This window comes from Oryctolagus cuniculus, chromosome 6 (genome assembly GCF_964237555.1).
Source record: "Oryctolagus cuniculus chromosome 6, mOryCun1.1, whole genome shotgun sequence".
Classification (NCBI taxonomy): domain Eukaryota; kingdom Metazoa; phylum Chordata; class Mammalia; order Lagomorpha; family Leporidae; genus Oryctolagus; species Oryctolagus cuniculus.
This window is the reverse complement of record NC_091437.1, coordinates 81130465-81148977: the sequence shown is the minus strand read 5'-3', so window position 1 is coordinate 81148977 and position 18513 is coordinate 81130465. Positions and strand designations below refer to the sequence as shown.

Here is an 18513-nt window from a genome sequence, read left to right as displayed (position 1 = left end):
GTCACAAAATTTACCTTGTGAAGATTGTTTAGGGGCCGGTGCTGTGGCATAGGCAGGCAAAGGTGCCGCCTGCAGTGCCGGCATCCCATATGGGCACCGGTTCAAGTCTCAGCTGCTTCACTTCCAATCCAGCTCTCTGATATGGCCTGGGGAAGCAGTAGAAGATGGTCCAAGTGCTTAGGTTCCTGCACCGGTGTGGGAGACCTGGAAGAAGCTCCTGGCTCCTGGCTTCAGATACACACAGCTCCAGCCATTGTGGCCAACTGGGGAGTGAACCAGCAGATGAAAGATCTCATTCTTTCCCCGCCTCTCTCTCTCTGCCTCTCCTTTCTCTGTGTAACTCTGACTTTCAAATAAATAAATAAATCTTTAAAAAAATACAGTTTCTATATATATCACCAGCTATTCAATTTGAAACAATTCAGAAAAGCAATGTGGTCCCAAAAGACAAAAATCAGTTCTTTTGGCCAACATTGTAGCACAGTGGGTCAAATCACTGACTGTGACCCAATAGCATCCATATCAGAGCACTGGTTTGAGTCCCAGTTGCTCTGCTTCTGTTCCAGCTCCCTGCTAATGTGCCTGGAAAGGCAGTGGAGGATAGCCCAAGTGTTTGGGCCCTGCCACCCATATGAGAGACCCGGACAGAGTTCCAGGATCTTGGCTTCAGCCTAACCCAGTCCTGGCCACTGCAGCCATTTGTGGAGTGAACCAGCTGATGGGAGATCTCTCTCTCTCTCTCTCTCTCTGTGTGTGTGTGTGTATGTGACCCTCTCTCTGTATTGCTGCCTTTCAAATAAGTAAAAATACAATCTTCTTTTTAAAAATTTATTTATTTATTTGAGAGGTAGAATTACAGAAAGAGGGAGAGACAGAGAGAAAGGTCTTCCATCCACTGGTTCACTTTCTCAAATGGCCACAATGGCTGGAGCTAAGCCAATCCAAAGCCAGGAGCCAGGAGCTTCTTTTCTGTCTTCCACGCAAGTGCAGAGACCCAAGCATGTGGGCCACCTTCCAGTGCTTTGCTAGGCCATGAGCAGAGAGCTGGATCAAAAGAGGAGCAACTAGCTTCATGAACCGGTGCCCATATGGGATGCCGATGAAACAGAAGGAGGCTTAGCCTACTATACCACAGCACCAACCCTAAAATAAAATTTTTTAAAAAATCAGTTATGGGGCCAGTGCTACAGCGTAGTGGGTTAAGCAGCCAACTTCAGTGCCAGCATCGCATATGGGCACCAGTTCTAGTCCCAGCTGCTCCTCTTTCAATCCAGCTCTCTGGTATGGCCTGGGAAAGCAGTAGAAGAGGGCCCAAGTCCTTGGGCCCCTGCACCCACATGGGAGACCTGGAAGAAGCTCCTGGCTCCTTTGGATCGGTGCAGCTCTGGCTGTAGAGGTCAACTGGGGAGTGAACCAGCGGATGGAAGACCTCTCTCTCTCTGCCTCTTCTCTCTGTGTAACTCTGACTTTCAAATAAATAAATAAATCTTTAAAAAAAGTCAGCTCTTATGGTGTCATATTGATTACACTGATGACTGTAAACTCTATGAACAATCTTCATAAATTTTGGATATGGGTATTATGAAAAAATAATGCATGGACTTCCATTTTTTTTGCACTACAATAAACATCTCTCTTTTTGATCATATTTAATATTAAGAATATCTCTTCATTCCATTTTTCCACAAATGTTCTGAAGTTCCTTCTTATATTAAAAATTTATGGGGCTGCCCCAGTGGCATACTGGGCTAAAACTCCATCTGTAGCACCAGCATCCCATACGGATGCCCATTCAAGTCCCGGCTGCTCCTCTTCCAATCAAGCTCCTTGCTGATGGCCTGGGAAGGCAGTGGAGGATGACCCAACTGCTTAGGCCCCAGAACCCAAGTGGAAGAGCCAGGTGAAGCTCCTGGCTCCTGGCTTCAGATCAGCTCAGTTCCAATCACTGAAGCCATTTAGGGAGAGTGAATCAGCAGATGGAAGACCTTTCTCTCTGTCTCTCTTTCCTCTTTCTCTCTGTCTGTAACTCTACTTCTCAAATAAATAAATGCTTAAAAAATTTTTTCACAGGCAGGCATTTAGCTTAAAGGTTGGGATGCCCACTTTCTACCTCAGAGAGCCTGGGTTTGATTGTCATCTTGGCTCCTGACTCTGGCTTCTTGCTCATGTGGACCCTAGGAGGCAGCAGGTGATGGCTCAAGTTACTGGGTTCCTGCCACCCACATGGGAGATCTGGATTGAGTTCCTGGCTCCTGGCTTCAGCCCCACCCAGGAGCTGTTGTAAGCATTTTGGAGTGCACAGTGAATGGGAGCTCTCTGTCTCTCTCAGCCTCTCTACCTCTCAAAAAACGAAAACAAAACAAAACATGTGAAGCCAAGAATTGTGTCCATTGCCAAGTTCATTTGTCACTCCTCAGGTCACAAAGCCTTCCATTATGTAAGGACACAGCCCAGATCAGGGGACTCCTCAGGTTTTGTTTTGTTTTGTTTTGTTTTGTTTTGTTTATAAAGAGTTTATTTATTCCTTTGAGAGGTGGAGTTACAGACAGAGAGAAGGAGAGACAGAAAGAAAGGTCTTCCACCTGCTGGTTCACTCCCCCAAACGGCCACAACTGCTGGAGCTGTGCCGATCTGAAGCCAGGAGCCAGGAGCTTCTTCCAGGTCTTCCACTCAGGTGTGGGGTCCCAAGCACTTGGGCCATTCTCCACTGCTTTCTCAGGCTATAAGCAGAGAGCTGGATCAGAAGAGGAGCAGCTGAGACACAAACCAGCACTGATATGGGAGGCTGGCAACACAGGTAGAGGCTTAGTCTACTACGCCACAGCACCGGCCCCACTCCTTATATTTTTGAAATCCCAGGTCCTTTTTTATCTTTGCCTTGCCCTGAAAACCTCCCGCAGAAAATGCCTTCTCCTTCTGCACATCCTGTTTCAGCATCTTCTCAGTATCTCCAAAAGCTCTTTCTTACTGCTTGCAGAACACTTGGTACACGTCTGGGACAGCTCTGATCACACTCAGTATCTTGGGAAGCAGAGACCATCCTGCTGGCCCCTGGATGCTTGAGGCTTACTACAATTCCTGGGACCTTGTTGGCAGATCAGAAGTTTGGTTCATTAAACACATGAGCCTCCAGCACATGGCAAGCAGACGGGATGGTCTGTGACTCACTCCCCAGTTGAACCTTCAAGGAACTGCATCCCTACCCTCTAAGGCCGCAGTGCATAGTCTAGCAGTAAGAACAGCTCCCTTCTGTTACACACCTACTGTGCACCAGAAACAATGCTGGAGATTAACGGTTAGTTCTGTTGACTGTTACCAGCAAGCTGAGAGGTGGTGTTTTAAAGGAAGAAAGGATGACAACAAGCAAGAACTTGTTCAAGTCACAAGTGCTAAAGCCTAGATGGCTAAAGCCTAGATTTCCTTCCGTTTATGCCACCTCCTCTCACATTTGAAATGCAACTTGAGCACTGTCGACATTCCATACACTATCCCTAATTATGGAGGTGGTTGCTTCATACTGACCAAATATTGCCATTCCTAGTTATGGTGATGCCTTTTCTTCATTTTTGATATCCATTTGAGAAGCAGAAAGACAGAGAGAGACCAGGAGCAATCCTACTTACTGATTCACCCCCAAATGCCTGCAATAGTCAGGGCTGGTATAGAGCCAGTCCAGGAGCTAGGTCTCCCATGTGCTCAGCTGGGTCCCAATTACTTGAGGCATCACTGCTGCCTCTCAGGGTCTGGGTTAACAGGAAGCTAGAGTCAGGAGCTGAGCTGAGAATCAAATCCAAGCACTTGGATATGAGACGCAGGTGTCTCAGCCAGTGTTTTAACTGTTAGGCCAAATGCCCATCCTGATTATGCTTTTAAGAAAATTGTTCAAATATTGTCAAAACAATCCCAACTAAGCTGTTGCTTTCCAGTGTGTTCTCCTTCTTTTAAATCAAATAGAAAAGACTGATAACTCCACAGAAACTGAGCCCTCAACTCCAAATTGCTTATATTGTCGATAATGTTGCCACCCATCACCAGAAATGTATAGGTGAATGCCTGGGGAAGAGCAACATCAGTTAGGCAGGTGTCGAGTGCTTGCTGGCGGTGACCACTACAAGGGAAAGCCTTCTGTTGTTTAGCAGCAATAAGTGTTATTTTCTGGCACCCACTTTATCTCTGGGGAAGCCCTTTTGAGGCCCCCATTAATCATGCACCTATTCAAAACAGTAAATGAGGGCTCAAGCCCCTTCATTTTTTGGCTACATCCTCAATGCTTTACAAGATGAAAGAGTCTAGGCAAGAAGTTGCCTGTGATGGGAAAAATTTTGGCTTCCTAGTAAAAGGCTTCAGGGATTCCATTTCATTTGTGCAATAAAATCCATCATTTATTATTACAGCCATACCCTCCACGTCTACCTGTCAAAGCTTATCACAGCTCCCTAGAACAGGTTCTGGTGATAACAGAGATCCTGACATTGCTCCCTGCACGATTAGATCCCATCCTCTCTCAGCAAGGCCCCTTTTGCCAGTATATGCAGTCCTCTCTCCCTTCAGTATCTCCAACACCACAGGTTGATTTGTACCCCAACTCCTCACACTGTGCCTAGCTCCCAGGAGGCACTCTAGAAAGCTTGGTTAAACTGAACACAGTCGGCTCTTGTGTCACTTGCTTTATGTCCCACAATGGCATTACAGGAGGAGTCTTCAAGAAGTTCATTAAAATGTGGATCATTGGCCCAGAGTGGTGCTATAACGAGTTAAGCCACTGCCTGCAGTACCGGCAACCCATATGGGCGCCAATTCGAGTCCCAGCTATTCCGCTTCTGATCCAGCTCCCTGCTGATGCACCTGGGAAAGCAGTGGAATGTGACCCAAGCCCTTGGACCCTTGCACCCATGTGGGAGACCCAGATGAAGCTCCTGGTTCCTGGCTTTCGTCTGGTCTGGCGCTGGCTATTGCAGCCATTTGGGGAGTAAACCAGATGAAGATTCATATTCTCTCTCTCTCTCTCTCCCCACTCCTCCAACTCTGGCTTTCAAACAGACAAAATAAACCTTTAAAAAAAAAGAGGGTGGAGCTTATACTGAACATACACAGACTTTCTTGTCATTATTCCCTAAACAGTATAGCAACTATTTGCATAGCATTTACATTGTATTAGGTATGATAAAGAAATCAAGAGGTGATTTAAGGGCTGCTGGAGGCTGTGCATAGATGATTACATGCAAACAATGTCCCATTTTGTATAATGTGGAGAAGCATATGTGGATGTGAAATTTGTGGGAAAGTTGAGAGGTGTCATGGAACCAATCCCTCACAACACCAAGAGACAACTAATGTAACAGTGGAAGCTTCTTTGAGAAAATCTGCTATTTACAACACTCACATCCAGCAGCTCTCTTGGGGAAGGTCTGCTCAAAATTAAATGCACACAAGCATTCTTCCAGCCAAAGCATCCTCTGGCTCCAGAGTGCCCAGACTCCTCCTACCTGCACTCTGCAGTCGCACAGCTGCTTCTCATTTCTCCTTTGCTGCCATTCGAAGTCATGTCAGTGGGGCCAGCATCATGGCACGACAGGTTAAGCCGCCATTTGCAGTACTGGCAACTCATACTGGAGGTTTGAGTTCCTGCTATTCCATGCTTCCAGTCAAGGTTCCTGCTAATGCGGCTGGGAGGCAGCAGAAGATAGCCCAAGTGGAAAACCAAGATGGAGTTCCTGTGACTCCTGGTTTTAACCTGGCCAAGCCCCAGCTGTTGCGGGCATTTAGAGAGTGAACCAGCAGTTGGAAGATCTCTTATGACTCTGTCCTTCAAATAAGTAGGGGCCATCATTGTGATACAGTAGGTTAAGTTGCCACCTACGACACCAGCATCCCATATGGGCACGGGTTCAAGTCCCAGCTGCTCCACTTCCAATCCAGCTCCCTGCTAAAGCACTTGGGAAAGCAGAGGAAGATGGCCTGAGTGCTTGGGTCCCTGTACACATGTGGGAGACCAAGATGGAGTTCCAGGCTCCGGGCTTCGCCTGGTCCAGTCCTGGCCACTGGGCCTATTTGGGGAGTAAACCAGTGATGGATGATCTCTCTCAATCTCTCTCTGTCTCAGTCTTTTCCTATCTCACAGTAACTCTGCCTTTCAAATAAGTAGAGTAAAAAATTTAATAAATCATGTAAGTGCTGCTCATTCTTTTAAAAATAAAGATGTACAAAAGAAAAAAATCAGCATGTGCCAACAGAGAAATAATCACTATGAAAATTTTAGTGTAAAAGTGTTCTGGTTTATAGATGATGTGTCGTAGTTGTGAATATTTTGTTTCAGAAATTGTATCAGAGTGGCTATGTGCACAGTGGGTTAAAGCCCTGACCTGGAGCCAGCACTGTGGCGCAGTGGGTTAAAGCCCTGGCCTGCAGCGCAAGCATCTCATATGGGCGCCAATTTGAGACCTGGCTGCTCCACTTCCAATCCAGCTCTCTGCTATGGCCTGAGAAAGCAGTGGAAGATGGCCCAGATCCTTAGGCCCCTGCACCCACATGGGAGACGGAGGAAGCTCCTGGCTCCTGGCTTTGGATCAGTTTAGCTCTGGCCATTGCAGTCATTTGGGGAGTGAACCAGCAGATGAAAGAAGACCTCTCTCTCTCTCTCTCTCTCTCTCTCTGGCTGTACTACTCTGTAACTCTGTGATTCAAATAAATAAAATAAATCTTAGAAAAAAAAAAAAGAAAAGAAATTGTATCATACTGGGGCTGGCACTGTGGCACCATGCCATTATCACCATGATAATGGCATAACCCATGTGGGAGCCAGTACACGTCCCATCTGCTCCGCTTCTGACCCAGCTCCCTGCTAATGGCCTGGGAAAGCAGGGGAAGATGGCCCAAGTGCTTGGGTCCCTGCACCCATGTGGGAGAACCTGGACAAAGCTCCTGGCTCCTGGCTCCTGGCCTCAGCCTGGCTGTTGCAGCCATTTGGGGAGTGAACCAATGCATGGAATATACCTCTCTCTCTCACACACACACACACACACACACACACTCTCTCTCTCTCCCCCCACCTCATCTCTCTCGCTCTATCTCTGTAACTCTATCTTCCAAATAAATACATAAATCTTTAAACAAATAAAAAAGAAGTTGTATCATACTACCTACCAGTTTGTGCTCAGCTTTTTAAAAGATTTTCATACGAGCAAGTGCAACTGAAGGTTCTCTTTTAGTATATCCACAAGCTGTTTCATTGTTTGGCCGCATCTTAATTTGTATTTTTTTTTTTTTTTAATAAACCTCCCAAAGGGACCGGAGCTTTGGAATCACAGGACCAGGCTCTGTGCATTTTACACCCATCTGGCCTCACAGGACTTCCGTAGACCGCACTCCACTAAGAGGCTAGGGAGAGGGGCTCTTTCAACAGAGTTCACTTCCTTCCCCGCCCCACCCCCACCGACTGCATAAAGAGATATATGGCTGTGGGCATAGGTAAAACAGGAGAGGTCTTCAAAACATTCATGGAAAATGTGCATTATGAAAAACTGCATGAATTTCAGGTTTTTCACCAAAATACATTTATCCTTTTATGTAACTTTTCCATGAACTTTTTAAAAAATATTTATTTATTTTACTTGAAAGAGTTTTAGAGAGGCAGAGGCAAAGAGAGAGAGAGATAGAGAGAGAAAGAATCTTCCATTCACTGGTTCACTCCCCAAATGGCCGCAACGGTCTGGAGCCCGGATCTGTGCTGATCCTAAGCCAGGAGCCACGAGTCTCCCACGTGGGTGCAGGGGCCCAAGGGCTTGGGCCATCTACTGCTTTTCCAGGCCATAGCAGACAGCTGGGTTGGAAGTGGAGCAGCCAGGACTTGAACTGGAGCCCATATAAGATGCCAGCACTGCAGGCAACAGCTTTACCCACTACACCACAGTGCCGGCGCCCCTTCCCCCCATGAACTTTTTAAAGTACCCTCATTGAAGCAGGCATTTGACAAGCCATTTGGAGGGCTGGCCCTGTGGCTTAGAAAGCTAAGCCTCTGTGAGTGGCACCTATGGTCACTGGTTCAAGTCCTGGCTGTTCCTCTTCTGATCCAGTTCCCGGCTATGGCCTGGGAAAGCAGTAGAAGATGGCCCAAGTGCTTGAGAGACTCAGAAGAAGCTCCTGGTTCCTGGCTTTGGATTGACCCAACTCAAGCTGTTGCAGCCATCTGGGGAGTGAACCAGTGGATGGAAGACCTTTGACCTTTCTCTCTTTCTCTACCTCTCTGTCTGTGACTCTACCTCTCAAATAAATAAATAAAATATTTTTAAAAAAGGACGCCACTTGGGATGCACACATCCCATATTGGAGTGCCTAGATTCAGGTCCTGGCTCTGTTTCCAAGTCCAGCTTACTGCTGGCTCGCACCCCACAAGTAATGGCTGACTCCTGGCTTCTGCTTGGTCTAGTCCTGGCTATTGAAGACACTTGGGGAGTGAACCAGTAGATGGACCATCTCTCACTCTCTCTCTCTCTTTCTGTCACCCTGCCTTTCAAAGGTAAATATACATACAAACATTTATACATACATAAAACACAGTCATGTAATTCTTGATATGGATTGTAACCAAAGAAGTTTAGCAGCTACTGCTCCATCTCAAGATTCAAAAAGTGACTATAGCTTAAACAGTTTTAAAAATAGCCCTGAACTGGGGACAGTGCTGTGGAGTAGCAGATAAAGTCACCACCTGCAGTGCCGACATCCCATATGGACACTGGTTTGAGTCCCAGCTGCTCCACTTCCGATCCAGCTCTCTGCTTATGGCCTGGGAAAGCAGTAGAAGATGGCCCAAGTGCTTGGGCCCCTGCACCCGCATGGGAGACCTGAAAGAAACTCCTGGCTCCTGGCTTTGGATCGGTGCAGCTCCGGCCGTTGCAGCCAATTAGGGAGTGAACCAGAGGATGCAAGACTTCTCTCTCTCTGTCTCTCCTCTCTGTGTAACTTTGATTTTCAGATAAATAAGTATCTTTAAAAAAATAGCCCTGAATAACTGAGTTTGGATTAAGAAATGATCAATAGTGCCTGAACACTAGAAGATTTTAAAACATCTACATATCATTTCACAGATTTCCGTGATGGGTAATTTTAACACGTACATCTTTCTGTTGCTGAAAAAGCAGTGGGCTGGCTCTGCATTGATGACTGTAGATTCTGCTTCCCCCCTCCCCCTCCACCATCTGCCTGCCCTCCCCGCTCCCCCTCAGGCCCCATCCAGGACAAATTGAAGATGGACAGATCAGGAGGTGAAGAAAGAGCCCTGAGGGCAAAGCAGCTCTGGGCAACAAGGAAGGTGGGGCTGCAGGCAAATGACCTGGCAGGAGGAAGTATCACTTCCTTGCTTGCCTCCTCCCTCGGCCTCCTCCCTGGGGCCTCCAGCGACAGTTCTGCTGTCCCCAACACAGCTTCCCCGTGGAAAGCAGAAGTGGTCCTCCCTCTCCCGAGGGCCTCTCTGAGACCAGCTTCTCCATTCCCCTCACCCTCCGCGAGGTCAACATTTACAGGAAGAGTGGAGCCACCCAGAAGGTCCAACCACCAAGAAAACGTCACCGCTTTTGGGTGGAGGCAGAGGAACCAGATGTGGCTCCCCCACCTCCAGGGGCATCCTCCCCACGAAGAAGTTCCAACGGCTCCGCCACCCGGTCTTTACCAAGATGGAGAGGAGGGAGGGGCGGGGACTAGAGAGGCATTGCCAATCGGTGCAGTGCAGTGTCTAATAAGCAGTGAGAGAGATGTAGATGCTAACAGGAGGGTGAGGGTGTGGGCAGGCAGCGCAGTATTTGACTTTGTCTGAAGCATGAACTGTAAAAAGGAAGTGAAACAGATTGAAAGACCCTCTAAACTACACTTCTGAAGACTCCTTCCCAACACTCTGCAGCTCAGCACACAGAGCCTGGGCTTTGGACAAACCCATCCTGTCCATGTTACCCCCACTTGGGATATCATTTAGGAATCTCAGCCTTATGAGCAATGAACTCATCTCTTCTCATACGGGGTCAACCCATGCTACCTCGATTCCTGGTTTAAAGATGGCTTTGTAACATGGGGAGAGAAAGAGCTGAAGGCAGGAGCTGCAGGAGAGACTAGGAAATGCTCAAGGGTTAACAAAGCACAGTGAAACAAACAGCATGTTGGGAAAGTCTACAGCAACAAGAACTACATCCTGACTGTGAACACAACTTTCAAGAAATAGCTGTGTGGCAACTAAGGGATGCTGACTGCTTATTTAGCAATAAATGAAAATGAAATATAGAACTAAAATGAAAAAAAAAAAGGCCAATCAGAAAGAACAAAGGAGATTATGGGGCCCCTGCACTTATCTGCATGGATGAGTCTTTAAAAAAGATTATCTATTTGAAAGGCAGAAAGACAGAGAGAAACAGAGAGAGATTCCCCCATCCACTGGTCTACTCCCCAAATGCCCACAAAAGCCAGGGCTGAGTCAGGCCAAAGCCCAGGAGCAGAGAACACAATGCAAGTCTCCCACATGGGTAGCAGGGCCTCAATCTGCTGCCTCCCAGAGTGCGCATTAGCAGGAAGCTGGCATTGGCAGTGGAGCTGGGACTCCACTCCAGACTCCAGACTCCAGACTCCAGGCTCTCCGATGTGCGATGCGGGCGTCCCGAGCGGCAGCTTAACTGCTGCAGCCAGTTTCCACCCCTGAAGGAGTCTTTCTGACATACAATTCAGTCCTTCCAGATAACTTAAGCCAAAAATACCTACGAGAAGGTCCAAGTCCTTACACAGATCTGTTACAAAATCTCCAATTCCTCAATTGGCAAATTTCCATACCATTTTCTAGACTTGGGTGTATCTCCCAAATGAGAACTTACTCACAAAACATTTTAGAAATGATGATAGAGTGAACTCAAAGTCTCACAACTTAAGAACCAGGAAACTAGACGGCTACAAGAAATCTTTCAGTATTTCTAACTGAAACAAAAAGCCAACTTCCTCTTCCATGTCCTTCTTTTCATTATTAACCTTGAAGAATGGGAGACAACCCATGCTCATTACAGGAAAATTGGCCCAGAATAGTGCCTTGTACACAGCAGGTGCTCAGAAAATGGGACATGTGCTTTAACACACGTCCTATGTACCCAGTCCCCTTAGTTTATATTTTTAACTTAAAGATTATCTCATTGTTGTAACAACCAACAAAGGGGCTCAGATAGGATTCGTGGGGGAGACACTTCTTGGCAGAGGCTGAACAAAGTCCTTTGGCCAAATACTCCTTGGGTATTTCTGTATTAATCAATAATTACCGAATAGCCCCCAAGGCTGCTGCTACAGCTACTTGAACAGCAGTCAATATTGGTGTCACCATAGCAGTTATTGTAGATCATTCCTCAAATCCACTCTCCCAGCAGGAAGCTATGCTCAAAGACACAGTTCCAGACAATCCTGCTTAACCACACAACTGTCCCAATGTTCTGAGCTGCAGCCACTTTGCTCAGAAAATTACCACATGATAAAAAGAACTTTGTCTCTATTTTTAAAATATTTATTAAATGATTTTTTTTTGACAGGCAGAGTGGATAGTGAGAGAGAGAGAGAGAGAGAGAGAAAGGTCTTCCTTTGCCGTTGGTTCACCCTCCAATGGCCACCGCGGCCGGCGCACTGCGGCCGGCGCACCGCGCTGATCCGATGGCAGGAGCCAGGTGCTTTTCCTGGTCTCCCATGGGGTGCAGGGCCCAAGCACTTGGGCCATCCTCCACTGCACTCCCTGGCCACAGCAGAGAGCTGGCCTGGAAGAGGGGCAACCGAGAAAGAATCCGGCGCCCCGACTGGGACTAGAACCCGGTGTGCCGGAGCCGCAAGGTGGAGGATTAGCCTAGTGAGCCGTGGCACCAGTCTTAAATGATTTTTAAAATGTCTCTTTTAAGTAGCTGAGAACCCAATACAGGTCTGAAGGGGGACAGGTAGAAAATGTCAGAAAACATAACAATCATGACTAATGACTAATGTGACACTTAGCTTGTGACCTGGGGCAAGCCCCTCAATCTGTGTTTTTGTATCTGTTCCTGCCTATCCTGTAGGAGACAGGAGAGACTCAGATGAAATCAAGGGTCAAAAAGCTCCCAGAGCCTTGGACAAGCAAATTGTCATAACTGCCCAAGAAAGATCAGCGGCCATTTCTGCCATCAGTGGGTTTTTGACCAATATCTCAACATCCTGACTAATGATTGCCAAGTCTCTTCAATGTCAACACAACCCTCCCATCACAGAGACCATCAGTACCAGGGAGCTGAAACAAGGTCCAATGCTGTGAACTCCAATACATTGTATTCTTGTAAGATCTATATGGAGAGGCTCACAGCATGGCATAGCAGGTAGAGCCACCACCTGCAGTGTCGGTATCCCATATGGACGCTGGTTCAAGTCCCAGCTCCTCCACTTCCCATCCAGCTCTCTGCTATAGTCTGGGAAAGCAGTAGAAGATGGCTCAGGTCCTTGGACTCCTGCACCCATGTGGGAAACCAGGAGGAAGCTTCGGAATGGCTGAGCTCTGGCTACTGTGGCCATTTGGGGTGTGAACCGGCAGATGGAAGACCTCTCTTTCTCTCTCTCTCTCTCTCTCTCTCTGCCTCTCTCTGCCCCTGTCTCTGTAACTCTGCCTTTCAAATAAATAAACACATCTTTAAAAAAAAAAAAAAAGATCTGCATGGATTTATATATGGTCATATTGTTTAATTCTGTTGCATTAAAATTCTACATATTCCTATCAATCAACTGAATGTTTTGGTGATTTATTTCTGAATCCGAATGCCAATGGCACTAACAGGTTTTGAAAGTCTTTGATTCACAAGTGTGCTGGATCATTTTCCTGCTAAACAGAAGCCTCTGAAGGTGGTGGGGGTGGGGATGAGGATATTGCACAGTCTCCACATACTTTTGCAACCACCAGCAATGACCATAAGACAAAGAGACAGGCCAGCTTCCTTTCCAAGATGGGTCTTACAGCTCCACAGCAAGTCCTCTCTTCCAGCAATAGAGCAGTGCAGACAGTCCTGGGTGCAGAACACTATTTCTGGGTAGCTTTATGGTCAACAGAGTCCCTTAAATCTCTGCCTTAGAAACAAAGACAGAAAGCACCAATTGGCTTCAACCACCTAGGGACAGCCCTGTTTCCCCTCTCTCTGTCCTGAGTTGTGCACAGGGCCAGATTCACAGTAGGCCTCCATGCCTCTTCCCAAGTAATGTCCACTGAGCGCCAACTGTGTGCTAGGCACCAGGGCTAGACACATAACTGTCATAACTGCTTCAGGACCTTCCATGGTGAAGGATACAGTCTATAGGCATAGGGACAAATTGTAATGTCAGTCTAGTTGCTGCTATGAAGGCAATGCTGGCTACATGGATGGCCCCAGTGACTTATCCCAAAGCACAACTCTGGCAAATGATAGAAGAAACCAAAATTCAGGTTTGTTGGCTCCTATTCTGTCCCCTAATATCTTTGGCCTTTATATGCCCCCACCTAGGAAGATGGTCACTCATTTACATCCCAAAGAGGCCCCATTACCCAAAGCACTTGCGATCCAATTATGTCTACCCAATCCTCATCTCCTCATTCATCTCTGAAAGATGGAGGACTAACAGATCCCACCCTTTCCTTGCAGAGCTTACTCTTACTCAGAAAAGACTCAATGAATTCCTGGACTCTGAGCACCCACTCCCCTAGCACTGCCTCTGGTGTTACTGGTGCAAAGAAAACACAGGCACAGCCAAGACAGCATACAGCCACCCAAGAGTCAAACATTCCTGGTGGGTTCTGAGGGCTAATCAGAGAGCTGGGCCTTGCTCCAGGACAGCCAATCCCTCCTGTACTTATTAAGCAGATTTACCAAGAAAGTCAGATGGCTCAATCAGATGTGTAGTCTTAGGTTTAAGATCACCAACCGGCAAAGAATCAAGGAGTGTTGTTGTGGAATTAATTTCAATCAATAACAGTAACCACCATCTATGGAGTGCACAGAATGTCCAAGGGACTTGATATGTACTAAACAGTACAAGAGGTAGGATGTATGTAGGTTTTCTCCAAGGTGAGAAACTCAGAAAAGGACTTTCAATCATCTGTTCCCTTCAAAGACAGCTAAGGCCTGGATTCCCACGCGGGTTTCTGGATGGCCAAGAGACTGGGCAAATTTGGAGTAATTAACACACATATGCCGACTTACAAACAGGGTCACACGACAGGCGAGCTACCAGAAGTAGCATCACAAATGCACAGCAGGCAATCAAGAGGAGGCCTCAGCCGGCCTAGATAAGGCAGGAAAGTGGGAACTGACGCCTACACCCTTCCCCCAAAGGCCAAGGAAAGGCAACCCCTGAATTCTTAAAATAACTCCAGCTTCCTCTCGCTGCAGAGGCATCAGACGACTCCTCAGCAGCCAAGAGGCGCCCGCTCAGCGGGAGGCTGAGCTGCCGCCTTCACCACGGCCCCTGGACTTCAGGCTCCTGCCGGGGCCACCAAGAAGGGCAGCTGTCCGCCGGCCTGGGAGAGGGCCCGGGCCGAGCCTCATCGCTCACCTCTGGGCACCCAGGACCTAGTAGGGAGACCAGATTGCGCAATCCGAGGAGTTCCCTCCAGGATCCCCGCCGCGCCAGCTGCGCGTGGACAGAGGCTTCCCCGCAGCGCGCGGGGAGTGGCCCGAGCGGTGACCGCACCCGGAGGGATCCGCTGGGTGCTCGCGACCGTACATCCCGCCGCGCCCCTGAGCGCCTCGGCTGCGACACCTGCGGACCCTCCCGCCCCCGCGTCTTCGCTTCCCCGGGCTGAGTCACCCACGAGCACAAGTCCTCTGGTGCCTTCACCGCCAGCACTGGGCGCCGGTGCGGCCAGGAAGCGGTGCGGGACCCTTGCTGCGGCGGCCTGCGCCTTAGCCCTCGGCCCGGAACGGAACCGGTGTCAGGGACCCCGGCCAGTGGCAAAGCCTCGGGCCCCGCCCGGCCACGCGCGCCCACCCCGGGACTCACCCGCTCGCGGTGAAAGTTTCGGGACGGTGGCGGTGGTGCTCCACGGTGACTTAGTTCAGAACGGGCGGCGCGACGGCGCGGCCCCGGGGGCCCGCGTGGGGAGGGACAGCGTGGCGGGGGGGAGGCAGGACTCGCGGCAAGGGGCTGCGCGCGTGGGGCCCGTGGGCGCCACGGCAGGGAGCGAGCGGCGACGCGGCCCGGCGCGGTGGGAGAGGAACTGGCTGTCGCCGGGCTTGGCCGAGAGGTCCCAGCTACTTCCTGGTGCTGGGATTTGCATACTGCGCCCAGAGGGCGGGGAAGTGACCGTTTGGTCCCTGCCCAAGGTTTGGGTGTTTGCTGTGGCCGTCGCGCGGGGCTTTGCGGGCAAAGAACCCTGGCGACCCTGCATGCAACTCCGGGGAGTGGAGCAGCGTGGGGCCCCACGTCCTTCTGTAGGGGCCGACAGGAGATCGCCAGAGGACCCAGAAGGTCCTCTGATCTCGTCTCCCCTCCTCTCCTTCTCATCTGCTCTCCAAGGTGTTAGGAAGCCTAGTGCTCCTGGGACAGAGGGTCTTCTGATTCCTCCCAGCGTTTTAAACTCTCTCCAGCGAGATGAGAAGTGCTGTCATGATCTTAGGGTCTCACTGAGGTCTTAGCCCTCAAAGATGTACCCTGGGAAGAAGGCATTGACTTGGGGGTTGGAGGTGCAGCAGAGTTAAATGGCCACGGTTTCCTCGGGAAGATGGCGATAAGGATTCCTACCTCCTACGAGGGCCTTCTGTAGAGAGTTCACATGAGGCACAGGGCATGGCACATAGCAGGTGTCTAACCAGTGTTGGCTCAAAGACTGATCGCAAGTTCAAGTTCATGTTCCAACTCAATAAATGTCACACATCTAAGTCCCTGCGGCTGCTCACTTGCTCAAAGCCAGTTCACTTGTTCACCAAGATCCCAGCACTGTTTTACCTTACCGAATTTACTCTCTGTAGGAGAGTTGGTCTTTGTATTAATAGCAAAATCTTAGATAGGGCCTGTTGGCACCAGTCATGCTCTCTTTTAACTGTTTTCTTAAGCAGCTAGCTCCAGCTAGCCTCTGATAGGTCAAAGCAGCCATACTGTAACACAATCAGATACAGTAGTCATTGTTACTAGTAAAAGAGTACTAAGGCTTGCAAAGCACAGTCAAATGACAAATGAGGACTGTTAAGTCAACCACAAACCAAGCATACAAGGGTGGTCCCATAAGATTATAATGGAGTTAAAAAATTCTTATCACATAGTGCTGTAGTTAGCTATAGGAGCATCGCAGTGCAAGACCTTATACACATGTTTATGGTGGTGCTGGTTTAAACAAACCTACTGTGCTTCCCATCATACAAAAGTACAGTGCAAACAATCATGTGCAGGCGCACAATACTTGAAAATGACAGTAAACAACTGTTACTAGTTTGTGCATTTACTATACTTTTATCACTGTTTATAGTCTACTCCTTCTACTTATATATAAAAAAAGTTTACTATAAAACTGTGTCCCACGCTATGCCACCAGCAGCCTCATACATCCCACACTTTGTGTGTTGATTACATCAGGAGGCTACACGGGGTAGGGGCTGGAGGAGCATTTAATCTAGTGGTTAAGACCTCCTTGAGACACCTGCATCCCTCATCAGAGTGCCTGGATTCAGCTTCCTGCTAATGCTGATCCTGGGAGGCAGCACCAGCAATGATGACCCAGGTAACTGGGTTCCTGTCACCCATGTGGGAGACCTGGATTGAGTTCCCAACTCCTGGCTTTGAGCTGGTCTAGCCTCACCCAGCCCCTTCGCCAGTCACTGAGGACATCTGAGGGGTGAACAGTGGCTGGAAGTGCTCTATCTATCTATATTTATCTCTCTCTTTCTTAACTCTTTGTAAACCAAATAAATAAATTAAAATTTAAAATAAATTTTTAATAAAGAGGCCTCGTGGTGTGTCTGACCTACATCACCAGGGTATGTGCAAGTATACTTCATGATGTGGACACAATGGCAAAATTACTGGACAACATATTTCTCAGAACACGTCCCCATTATTAAGTGACATGTGACTGTACTTCCTTAAAAGAAAAAAAAAAGTAGGATGGTTCATACCTATGATATTTGCAGTATGTATCAGTTACTTCCCTGCTGAAGAATAGGTGGGTGGGTAACCATGGGAAGGTATTGAGCCTATGAGGAACACCTTTCAAGAATTCTCTGCCCCAGGGTTCACTTCCTGAACTGCTCTTCACAATGACCTTGCAAATATTTTGTCCTAAAGTATCTTTTGCTAACAATGAGTCCTCGAGATCCTGGCTGAAGGCATGAGGCAAATAATAAAATGGTACAAAATTTTTTATGTCAAGGCCAACATTGTGTAGTGGATAAAGTTGCTGTCTGCAATGCAACTGTATGGATACCAGTTCATGTCCCAGCTGCTCTACTTCCAATCCCACTCTCTGCTAATGGCCTGTAAAAAACAGCAGAAGATGGTCCAAGTGCAGGGGCCACATGAACCCATGTGGGAGACCTGGGTGAAGCTCCTGGCTCCTTGCTCCTGGCTTCAGCATGGCCCAGTCCCTGTTGTTATGACCATTTGGGGTTTGAACCAGCAGATGGAAGATTCTCTCTCTCTCTCTCTCTCTCTCTCTCTCTTCCCCTCTCTCTGTAACTCTGACTTTCAAAAAAAAAAAAAAAAAAGCTTAATGTTAGATTAACCCATCTGGAATATCTTGTTTGTGTTTTGGTAAAATGTCTCTTGGAGTAGGGAACAAAACATAAGGTAGACCTAAGCTTGCACCCATCTCTGCTCCTAACTCCACACACACGCAAGCATCCTAGCTAAGTTCATCGCTTTATTCTATTTGGAAGTAGCAACTCTTCCCCTTCCCACGTCTCGATCTGTACTGATCCTTTCTGAAAACTTCCTCCCTATTCTCCACATCTATCTTCTGGAAAGTACCATGAAAGTCCTATTTCTCAGTGAAAGCCATCATTGGTAGCCTTCTTTTCTAGGCATCTTTAGCAGTGTGTAACATTCATTAAACTAGACTTATGCACTCTGGAGCATTAGTGCCTTCATTTCACGTTAGTTAGCCTTTTCTCTTCAGCTGCAAGTAGATAGCAAACTCGTTTTTGGAAGGAACTGCCTCTTGTGTTTACCCATTTTGCAGTGTACTTCCCCAAAGTTCTATTGAGTGATCTAAAATACCTCACTGGTATTTATTGATTGGTTAATTGATTGAATAATTTGTCTCAACAGTATTCTTGAAATTAAGCACAGAATGGAATGATCACAGGCAGGTGGAAATCAACAAAGGTTCCCTTGGTGGAGTTGACAGGTCTTTGAGGATAGGATAGGTTATGATTGGCAGGCCAGAAGGAGGGAGTACGCAAATGCATTAACTCTGTTGTAGTAGTCAGCTTTTTGTTCGTACAACAAAACACATAAGACAACCTAGTTATGGAGGAAGGAGGATCATTCAGGCTCACGGTTGGTGATGGTCAAGTCTAAGATTGGGTTGTC

The 18513-nt window shown here is 47.9% G+C and overlaps 1 protein-coding gene across 2 annotated transcripts in view; it reads right to left on the bottom strand.

Moving 5' to 3' along the window:
- LYN (LYN proto-oncogene, Src family tyrosine kinase) overlaps window positions 1-15129 on the bottom strand; it is a 141840-nt gene extending 126711 nt beyond the window's left edge. For both annotated transcript variants that reach the window (XM_002710497.5, XM_002710498.5), the window contains exon 1: window positions 14992-15129. The gene's annotated coding sequence lies outside the window, so the exon portion shown is untranslated. The remainder of the gene's footprint in view (window positions 1-14991) is intronic.
- Between the last annotated feature and the right edge of the window lie 3384 nt (window positions 15130-18513).